At 27.8% G+C, this 11,787-nt stretch overlaps 1 protein-coding gene across 2 annotated transcripts in view; it reads right to left on the reverse strand.

The window, feature by feature from the left end:
- Window positions 1–11,787, reverse strand: part of LOC116777815 (homeobox protein caupolican-like) — a 65,618-nt gene that overhangs the window by 52,686 nt on the left and 1,145 nt on the right. The window lies entirely within an intron of this gene.

Consider the following 11,787-nt stretch of genomic DNA (forward strand, 5'->3'; position numbering starts at 1 on the left):
CTATAAGAGTATAGTAGAGATATATATATATTAATAAAATATAACTTTTAAATTTTACTGAACCTGCTTAATATGTACAGCAATAATAAACATCTAAGAAATGTTTATTTAAGTCCTTGTAGTGTACTTTTAGCTCTTATTTATAGTAACTTGGGGTCATAAATCCCACAATAGGAACAGGGCTGAGTCGTCTCATCGAACCTTATTCCGACAGTGTAAACTAGATGGTATATCAAAGTTACGTATAGTGACCACCGCGAATACAGACAATGGAACGTCATGCAATTTTGAATCTTCACAACGTTTTTAATAGGCAACTATTCGTGCGACAACGAATTCAATGTTAAATTTCGAATAAAATATTCAGAAAATAAGTAAGATATCTTCTAATAAAGTTTAAAAAGACCGAGGACTTATAAAAAACATTATCATACCGCCGATCGTACTCAGCTCGTATTCACTCCATATTATTTTGTTAATGACATCGCGTGTTGTTTATAATTATATGGAAATGGCATCAATTTATGAACTTGAGATTTGTACGTATAAGCGTAAATATTCACGCAATAAATGTTTAAACCGACCGAAGTATTTATTTCTTTCTTTAATATTGATTCAAAATATTTACAATGCAGTTATTTACGTAAATAAACAAATATAAACAAGTAGATACGAACATCTATTTCCCTTTAGGAAACTTTTAGGTAACTTTCCTAACTCGCTACAACGCATGGAGATTTTTAGGGTAATCTTTTCAATGAATAAACAAATTATTCAAAAAAATAAAAGAGCATTAGGATATGCGTAACTCAGATGCAATAAAGGACTAATCAGCCATAATATTCATTTTAAGCGACTAACATCAATATATCAAACATAATAATTCAATAGTTGCTTTTTAAAGATAGGGATTTTTTTTTGTATACGTTTCTTTCCTTTAGTGCACGGTACTTTATTTAATATTTTCATTAAAACACTTTTTTTTTCTGAATTCTTAATTGTAATATTTCAACGTAAATGTGTCTTACTCAATGTTATAATCGATTAAGACACGTTTGTAAATGTTTTAGATTTAATTCCAATTCGAATACCACACTATCGCCCTGATGCAAGTAAAATATCTTTGATATAACTAAAATTATAAATGCGAATGTTTATGAGGATGTAATGAAGTTTGTTGTGGTTTTAAGCATAAACCGCTGATCGGTGGCACTTTCCATTGACTTAGCTTGGACACAAGAATAACATGTGGGTTATAATTTAAACAAAATTCGGGAGTTTTTCGAAAGAACACGGCATGAAAGTTGTTTTTTTTTTTGTCATGAAGTTTCGTGTTTCATCCAAGGGATGTCGCTGCCAGTGGACCACCATAACAATTTAATTAAAGTATATTTTATTAATTTCTCTCCGAACTTAATTCACAAGTTCACGGATGAACCCGCGGCCAGAAAAATGTTAAGAGATATATTGTGTATACATAATTTAATTTATATTTTTTATTAAAAGAAAAACAACAATGATAGTAATCAAGGTTGTGTGGTAATTAAAAAGTTTAGTATTGTTTATGATTCCATTGTGTCTGATAAAGGTTTCTAAACATTGCGACTTTGTAGTTTGAATGTGTTTGCATAAACGCTTCTTAATATCATTGAATATATTATTAGTTCAATTAATAAATTAAAATAAAATTACTATTTATATTCTAATATCATAACGGTTGTTACTTATGTAATTAAAAAATTTTAGAATCGAGTTACGTATATAATTTTATTTTATGTCCTCCTTTACCTAGATTATTTTAAGTCATAAAGATAGGACTATTTGTACATATATACTTTTTATTGTATTGCTATATGTACATATTATATCCATAGGTGTAGATTATTTCAATTAATGTCCTAGAATTAACGCAACTGGACATAAATAATTTACTGGATGAATTAATTTGTCTTTAAAGTTTTAACAAAAACAAAAAATTGAAATAAAGTATTTTCTTCAGAGTGCCATTAAATGCTATTATCAATGCTGGTTAGTATTCAATCGGGCCAGACCGCCCCTCGCAAAATATAAAATACAAACCATTATACTTTACTTGGCCAGCAAAATCCTTAGCCGTATGTTAAAAACACTCAATAATTAATAGCTCTTTCTTAGTGTACCTGTATTATATAAGTGAACAGAAAGAAATTACTATATGAGATTTTCAAAATCACACGTTAAAATAAACTTCAATGTTATTATTTAATTTTGTGATGTTTTGAGTTTGCTCGTAAGTTTTTTAATTCTTCTCTCTTAAAATACTCAGACAATCATCCTGATATAATCCAACCGAGGTTGAAACGTTTCACCAAGGACAAACCGTTTATCCAGAAGAACACAATGATTCGTTAGGGAACAAATATAATTCAAGAACTAGAATCAAAAAGCCTTCTAAGGTATGTAAAGTTTCTGAAGAGAAAATGTTAATAGGACATTCTTATTTTTCATTCTCCTAAGTATTGTCCTAAGTGATCTGAACGAATCTTCTTAAAATAATAGCAAATATCCAACATTACACAGAAACAGTGTAAGAGATATTATAATCGGTTACTATTTGTTAAAAATAAATGTTATAACATTGAAATTTCTCTTAAATGAAGTCTTTGTTTTTCTGTTTACTTGATTGTTACATAATATGTAAAGTGAAATATGAATTGCATTAAAATCCTTTAATAGGATTTTGTGTGAAAGAGCAGTAAATATTCTTTTACATAAGCTGTAAACTGTCCGCATAAGCTTTCTTATTAATAATATTAGTTATACAAATAGAATATTTCATTTCGATGTACGAAGTCATGTTGCATTTAACTTTAAAGGCTAACACTTTGACAGGTAGGTACTACTGAGAACACAAGCCAGCTATCAGAAGACAGAGCTTAAATCAAAACTTAAACAAGACAAGAAACTTTAACTGTAACGACTGAACTGAATAGTATTATGACAAAACAATTTGCAAAGGTAACCAATAACAATTTTACAAAAAAAAAAAAAACCTGAATGTAGCCTTCATAGTTTTAATTCTTTTTTAACGTTTGACCTTCTAAATTAAGCTCACCTAGAGCTTATATGAAAATATACATACATAATACTTCCTGTGAATATAAAAAAATCCTCTTCAATCTCCCGTTAAAGTCTTATGAAAATTTACTTACAAAGTGGCGCAGTTTAACACAAAAAAAAATTAAAGTTCTCGGGGTTTAAAGTCGGGCAGTGACTTTAATGGTTCATCGTCTTATGAATTATAATAAAGGCAGGTGGAATGACCTGACATGTAATATTTTGACGGAATTGTTTTAATTGGACGTTATCATTTAACTATCGCACGTTTTGAAAATATGAATTCATTTATCAACCATTCACACCAACCTTATTATAAACTTATCGATCTCATATTGATTAGAAAACAAATATCCGGACTCGGTCGATTAATTGTGTCTTGTAACTTGTTTCCTAATGCATTATTTATATGTTTAATAATCGTTGTGTATTCTTGTTTGCTCTTTTTAGGATTATAATTATTTTGTATAAACTTCATATTATACGGTGTTATGTTTAGTTTTTATAACAATATCAGTTAATGTTTTTCTTCTATTCGATACAGATGATATGCGTGTATAAATGACATTACAAGAAAGAACAATATAACTGCGAAGATAAAAATGACTAAAGCGTGACAGTTATTAAACGTATAAACAATTAGTTTTTATAAGGTTATTGTATTAGAGCCAATTGAGAAACGTCACTGTCTTTTTTTACAATTATTATCCGTTTGCCTGCAATTGCAAGCATCAATTTGCTTATTCTTATTACAATTAAATTAAAATAAAATAGGTAAGTATTTAGAAATCAAATCTTTAAAATATAACTCAAGTTATAGTTTACCTTAGTTTACTAAGTCAAAATAGTTTAAATTTATATTTAGTTTTGAAAAATACCACACTTTAATAGAAGGCTTTGATTGTTGTTTTAAAAAAACTTAATTATTAAACTTTAGAAATATTTAAATGTAGGTGAATTTAAATGTAAGTGTATAATAATTTTAAACATTTAAGACGAATCTAATTATCTCTTATGAAAAATACCTTGGCATTGAAACTCAGTATGACTCTTCGTAAACTACTTTTTCTATTGATGATAATTTGTGATTTCGTAAAAACTATACGGTGCTCTCATTAATAAAAAATCCATCTCCTTGATTTTGATTCGAAAATAGCGTTAGTTTTGCCTATTCCGGGTATGCATATGTGTCATTTCAAAAGTTTGTATGCGATTAAAAAGTTTACCGGGATGGAAACATGTCTACAAACGGGCAAACGGGGTTATCAAAAAATTACGTAAGCGGAAAATAGTGGAGTAAAACAACTCTTTTGTTCTAATGGTAAGGAAAGGAACACGATCGTGGCAAAGAGTAGTAATGTGTTATAGTATAATATATACTTATACTATTTGGTATCATTAAAGTAAATGAACATCTCAAAAAAAAATTCTATGTGTATATTGATAACTTAACAAATCTAAAGTTCCTACATATACTTAGATAAAACGAAGACATATGTAGATACATAATCTTGAAAAAAGTAATACTTAGAATAATACCTATTAAACATTAACGAGCACGTCAGTTAGACTTTATAAAAAACGCTGATAAAAATATTTTAATTATTAATAGTTTATAGGCTGTACTTTAATAATAACAAATTGTTAACAAAATTAAGGACACGATGTTATAATATCCGTATTTTGAGTTCATTCTTGGACCACGCATTAATTAGACGGAAGTGAGTCGCGTGCTTGTACAGATAGCCGTTTGAATTATTTATATAATTATCATACAGGGGGCTTATTATAGTTTAACATACTATAATACTTTCGTACAAACGATACGATATCGATGCTTCGTTGCATTAAAATCGAATTTTATAACAAATTGTAGCGTGTATTTTTGTGATAATATAATATATATTATAAAATAATTTATGATAATATATTATAATATACTATCAAAATAATGTTACTAAATTATAGGAATAATAAATTATAATTATTCTGTATTTTTTTTCTACTTAAAAAAATTGTGTGTCATTTTTAATTCTGCATTTTTATGTACACAATTTATATAATTATTTATATCTAATGATGTAGATCTAAACAAAGAAAGTTTTACTTACATGGATATATCGATTTTTGCTACAACAATATCTATGTAATTCACGATACAGCGCCTATGATATAAATCTCGTCAAACTAGTTATCAATCTGATGCGGGTTAATTAATAGAGGGTAATGAAGCAAACTCCATACATCTAATTAATCAAATTGATATACATATAATGCTTTGAACTTGAAATCAACTCAACGTTGTTATGTTTTATATTAGCAAAGTGAATTATACATAACAACGCAATCAATAATTCTAAATTATGTAAAGTAATTCCGATTACAATATTCGCACACTATACGCCATCAACGACCTATAGATACGTAGATATCGAATTGAAAATTTATCAGTCATTTCGATGATTATTCTTGTGTTTTAAATGTTTATTCTTTTAACACACCTGCACTATAGAATGACATTATAGTTACCGGTTCTCAAGCGAAGTAATGCGGGTATACGGACGGTTGGTCCGCACGTGGGTAATATTTCGTTTGGTACCATTCCATTCCATTCCCAACCATCCGACTTTCCCACATACTAAATACACATAATGGAAAAATGTGGTAAGCACTCAACGTCTCCTTATTTTCTCTTTCAGCTAAAAACTGTGTTGCATTCTTAATCATCGCGTACTTTGTAACTAATTTTATATGCGCATGTCTAAGATGACTTCATTAAAGTTGGCCGATCGTTTTCTTAGCCCGCAATCCCTTTTTTCTTTGACACGTGTCCTCAAAGCTGCTTGATATTGAGATGTAGGACCAATGTAGCCTTATGAGCTCCACGTCACTATATATGTAGATTACACATTTAAGTTATACAAAGGCTAAGGTTAATTATAAACGACTTTGAGTTTGTATTTTTTACATTTATAAAAACTGTTTATGTAATAGAAGACAATGTTATGAGAAGTAGCTATAAAGAATACCTCGTTTAAATTAAAATAAAGGAGGTGTAACGAATCGTAAAGTTTTGTTTAACATACACCAGTCACGATATTACTTCATGAAAACAAAACAAATATTTTGATAAGAGCTTTTTATATTCGAGATCTATCGTGATTACGAAATAGATGAAAAATTCTTATTATTTCGTAGCATAATTTTTAAAACCTTACCCTTATTATGATAAAATTACATTTACATCCTTATGGAACATTAGTTAAGGAACTTTTAGTTTTATTTTTCATTTGAATTATATTTGTTAATTTCTTCAAGCTTACATATATGATAGACATATAAATAATAAAAGATAAATAGGAAAATGTGATGAGATTTAAATAAAAAAAATCATGCATGTGGACACAACGGAACATAATAGAAAAAAAAAGAAATAGTTACGACTAAACTTTATATGTTAAAATATTAACGATCAAGAGTTAAAAAAAATATGGGAACACTATTTTAATAAATTCTATAGAAAAAAAGGAATGATATATTAACATATTATTCGTTATTATTAAAAATCAGTTTGAGCTATAACGTTTTATAAAAATAAAATCTAAATTAATGACCTATTACTGAATGTTTTATTTATAATATTATCTTCTTATTAACTATCATGGGTCTGTTGAAGCACGTTTCATTATATGTAAGCAAATTTCAAACATAATTTAATTTCATAAGAATTTTTGCTGCTAGTACGTACCTACTCTATTGTTTAACTTTGAAAAATGTTTCAACAAATATAATTATGAGTAATAGTTACTAAATTCAAGAATAAAACTAAGAAAACCAAATTGTAATTTTATTAACTAAGAGTACCTAGTGGGATTTTTATAAAAAAATTTGCTTCTCTTAAGCGATTTCGATTCAATAGAAATGAACTATTAAAACTGACAGTATTCTTATGCAGAACGTGTCGCCTCTAAAAATTCCTTTAACGTCCCATTTATATCGACATTTATAGTGGTTGTAAGAATATACAATTTCAAATGTGATCAGGTAAAAAGTTATCGTGTGTTCCCGGCTTAGCACAAGTAATTTTACAGTGTAGAGACCGCCTATGTAGAACAATAGGAATCGGTCACATACCATTAATTTTAATGCCATGTATTTCAATTAAGAACCTCGTTAAGAATAAAAACCCTTCCAGCATAGAATTGCTAACATTTTCCTATCAGATAATCGTCTCTAAGTGTTAATTTTACAGTAATCACACGTACGTTTTATAGTTTAAGAGAAGTACGTAATTGATCGAGGAGACGTCTTCTGTGCTAAGATATTTAATTGATGTTTTTGTTCTTCAACACTTTTAATTGAACGGAGTACTACAAGTCATTTAACCGTTTTAACGAGCAATTTTTATAATGTGCATATAAAAAACACTGAATAGTCTTCTATGATATTTCCTTTTCGTTAATGATTTTATTCATAATTTGCATTGTTCTTAAATGATGTATTACTAATAACCATTTTTTTAAAGTTACTTTATCTCCTTAAACAAATTCCAAGACAATAAACACACACAAAGAAAGTATGCTGTAACTAATTTTCATCGTATAAACGAAATATATAGGATTTATTAACAATTGAGTCGCAGAAAAAACTATTATTAAGTGAAATAGTCAAATATTGTCTATAAGAGGCCTAAGTCATGGACATTCATATACTATGTGTTCCTTTAATGACTATGAAAAACAGTCAGTGCCTTAAGCTTTACCAGCAATTAGTTGTTAACATTAACTCTGTGTTGGTATAATAAAAAGTGCATGTTCATTTACTTGTTTTGATTTTTTAATTTGACGTCTAGTTCATGTCACTTTTTAAGGCGTCATAAGCACGCAATCTTTAAGGCTGGATGCGCACCGACGGCAAAAACAGTCGGATAAGTGTTTTATAAGCATCGTGCGTGTATTATTGTCGTAAGTTTTAAAGTATAACGGCGACTGCAAATTCTCGCTTGTAGTCGATCTTAATCATAGAAATCAAACGATTTTTTTTATTATAATGAGAAGTGTATTTATGTTCTTAACAATCGAATGCCAGTTTTGCATTTTTTTAAATGTATTGCCTGGATTCATTATAATTAAATATTAATAGTTACATACATAAAATATTATAACACAAATCTACACTATTATTTATAGTTATAATCAATACCATTTAAATTTTTAATATATATATATATATATATATATATATTAGTAATTAATTATTCCGAGACAAACAAGAAACAAGATCTATTAAGAAAGCGAGTTGTGCTATTGTTTTTTTTACAGCTTGTTTTATTTATTGTAACAGTAATTGCATAAAATTGCCTTAACATCTGTAATGTCGTAACTGATTAATGACACGTTTAAAAAAATATATCCATTCTTAACTGGTACGGCCTTGTTATTGATATATTTCAATTTTAGTATATAATTAGCAAAAATTTGTCTGAAGCCTTTAAACAATTATACACAAAGAAGCAAAAAAATGTATTCTTCACACCCGACGCACATTACGGACCCCGTGCAAACTCGCACGCTACAGTACAAAAAAAAAATATATAAAACACATTAATATTTATTGCCACCTGGAGTCGGTTCGGGATTGTGAGCTATAATTAATTTGCAATATTACATTTATTTCTAAGACGACTTTACTTCCGATTAGATATCGAAGTCCAGGGAAATAACCTTTTTGAATTTGAATTAATTTTCACTCTTTTCACAATTTTTAACAGTACCAATTATTCATTATATTGATTGTGATAGAAAAAAAACAACAGAAAATCACAAATAATCTGTGTAAACACAACAATTTTTTTTAAATTTTCGTTAGCTTTTTATTGATGTTCACCAGATTAAATTAAATTAAAAGATTTTGGTTATCGTTTATAAAGTACTGAAAATATTCATAGATTATAGATTTTAATTGTTACTTCATAATCGACTGTTAATACCGCTGACCCGACACCAATTCAATACGAGGCCATAATTTAATCAACCTATTTCTCCCTAGACCACGGTTAGGCGATGTTACCTAACAAGAGACTGGTGCATGCAAATTCTATCCCAATCGTATCAAGCCTATATTCGGATGGAGCAAATTATTTTATGAAGCTGAATTTTCCACTAATACAACAAAATTTTATATAACTAAAGATGAGATATATTTCGTATGTAGTTGTAAAGTTGTAAAATACATATGAGTATTTAATAATCTACTGTTTATATTTATATCACATTATTTTGGCATCACTAGTATTACGACTAGTATTAATACTAAGTTAGGAAAATTAGATTTTACATAAATTTATGTTAGAGGTTATAAAATATTTTAAATTGCTTCTAAAAATTAAAAAAAATATTATTATAGTTTTGCTAATATCTTTTTTCGAAGATGATTTGAAATGCGAATCAGGTATAAGTTAAAAAAAGATGTTCTATATATTAATAGGAACTTAGGTAATAAACTAATATAATTATTTAAATGTACAAAGATTGGGAAATTAATTATACTATTTTGGACAAAAAATATACTTACTGTTCAATTGTATACCGAGAATGTAACTCGCGTGCTTTGTGTACAGTCAACGTCACAACAACAGACAAACATTTATTATCTTTTAAACAGCTTTCTACAAGTTACGTTACAACCTTACCATTTATGAACTGAAATGAAACGTTAGCTTCAATAATTGTTATTACGTGTAATGTACAATTCATTTAATTGTAATTGAAATATGCACCTTAAACGTTCCGACTTAAATGCTAGATTCCCATATATTTAATATACTACAACCAACATGTAAATGGGGTTGAACTTATCTTTCGATCGTCTCAATGGATAGTTGATGTATTTTTTATTCTTGACTATTAATGAGCACTATTATCGACATAAGAAACGATTTCTGAACGATGTAGCTTTATTTTATATTTTTCACAGCACGTCACTTATATGATTACCTTACATAAATATAATTTAATGATTTTGAAAGTCAGTTGCAGTAAATTTGAATAAACTAAGACAAAGATTGGTGAGTGCTTGGACAATTAAGCAATAATGCACAACTGGGCAGCATGCCACATGGCAGCTATGCGATTTTATACAACCCAAGATAAATTAACTTATAGCAAGTTATGGGCATGGCGGTCTGCTACAAGATACTTGGGAACAGCTTGAATTTATTGTTAAAATGTAGATTTTACAATGAAACTCTATCTTGACCATACTACGCTTGTAAAATTATGTTTCAAATTATTAATAAAAAGTGTTATCGGCGGTGCCTTAAGAGCATCTTATACTATTAAAATGTAAGAGCTTTACAGTACAGTAGAATACATCTTCAACATTGTTTTATAATTATTGGTATGAAATTTATATATTTTTTAGTATTTATGGTTATATAAATATAATGCCATAGGCATTTATGTTTAAATATTTACTAATTAATAATTATATCAGTTTTTATACGTACATACGTACATATATATATCTTATTGAATTATTTTATCAAACATAAATAGAATCTAAAAATATATTTGGATACGTAGTTATAATTTATCTTCACAAACGACGATTTTAACCAGACAAGGTATAAAAAGTACGTTTTGTTAATACAAAGTCTTTTACATCTTCAATACTCTCCTCATTATCTTCATGTGATTTATCCATGAAATTGACAGTTATGTCACTTTGTTAGAGGGGTCACAGTAGGTATGTGTAACATAACGTAGAAGAGAAAACAAATAAACTCTGATGTATCTGATACTAAATACTACAACAACCACTGTATTCCTATTACTATAAAAACGAAAAATTAAGAAAACATAAGAACTGTTCTCTTATTCATGGATTTGTCTTTTTCTAAAATACAAGTAAAATATTATTTACTGAATTAATTATGCCTAATAATAGTCTTTCTGTCGACATGAAGGTAAAATTTGTTTGACACAGATTATCACAGGCACAGACACAAGTATGCATATTAAAAGCTACTGGAGAAAGGTACGTTTTCAAGTCTGTAAGGTTACAAAGCCTAGCGAAGGGATATCGAATGCGCTATATAATTTCCCTTCACAATAATCTCTGCTCAAAATCATAATGTTAATTTAATACAATACAGAGTTTTTATAAATTAAGTTAGTATACATGTTTTTATACTTATTTTAAGTTGCGGTTATATATAGCTCTAGCATTTATATGAGAACTTGGAGTTCTCGAAAAAGCCCTCCAAATTTTGATAATTGGAAATTAGTCATAAATGTTTCAAAATCGCATCATACTGCAACTACTACACAAAAAATTAAATAAAAATAAGTTTGGATAAAATAACAAGTAATTAAATTTTTAGTCTCTCGTTTCTAATAAAAATATCAAATTTGGCATAAAAATAGCCCAAAAAAAATTCTAGAAAAATGGGATAAATTATATCCCAAAAATTATTTAATAAACACGAACAAAATTAAAATTCAGTTGTTTTCATGAGCCCTTTAGCTGTTGAATCAAATATTAAAATTGTTATTTTGAAAAAAAATATATCCTAACTAAAAAATGACTTAGATTTTTTTTTTACTAAAATATAGATAGAGATAAGAAATAATATGGTTGCTTAAAATAATACCAGTTAATTTTATTAAGTTTCTAAATATAATTATACGA

Source organism: Danaus plexippus, chromosome Z (assembly GCF_018135715.1).
Source record: "Danaus plexippus chromosome Z, MEX_DaPlex, whole genome shotgun sequence".
In the NCBI taxonomy this organism is placed as follows: Eukaryota; Metazoa; Arthropoda; class Insecta; order Lepidoptera; family Nymphalidae; genus Danaus; species Danaus plexippus.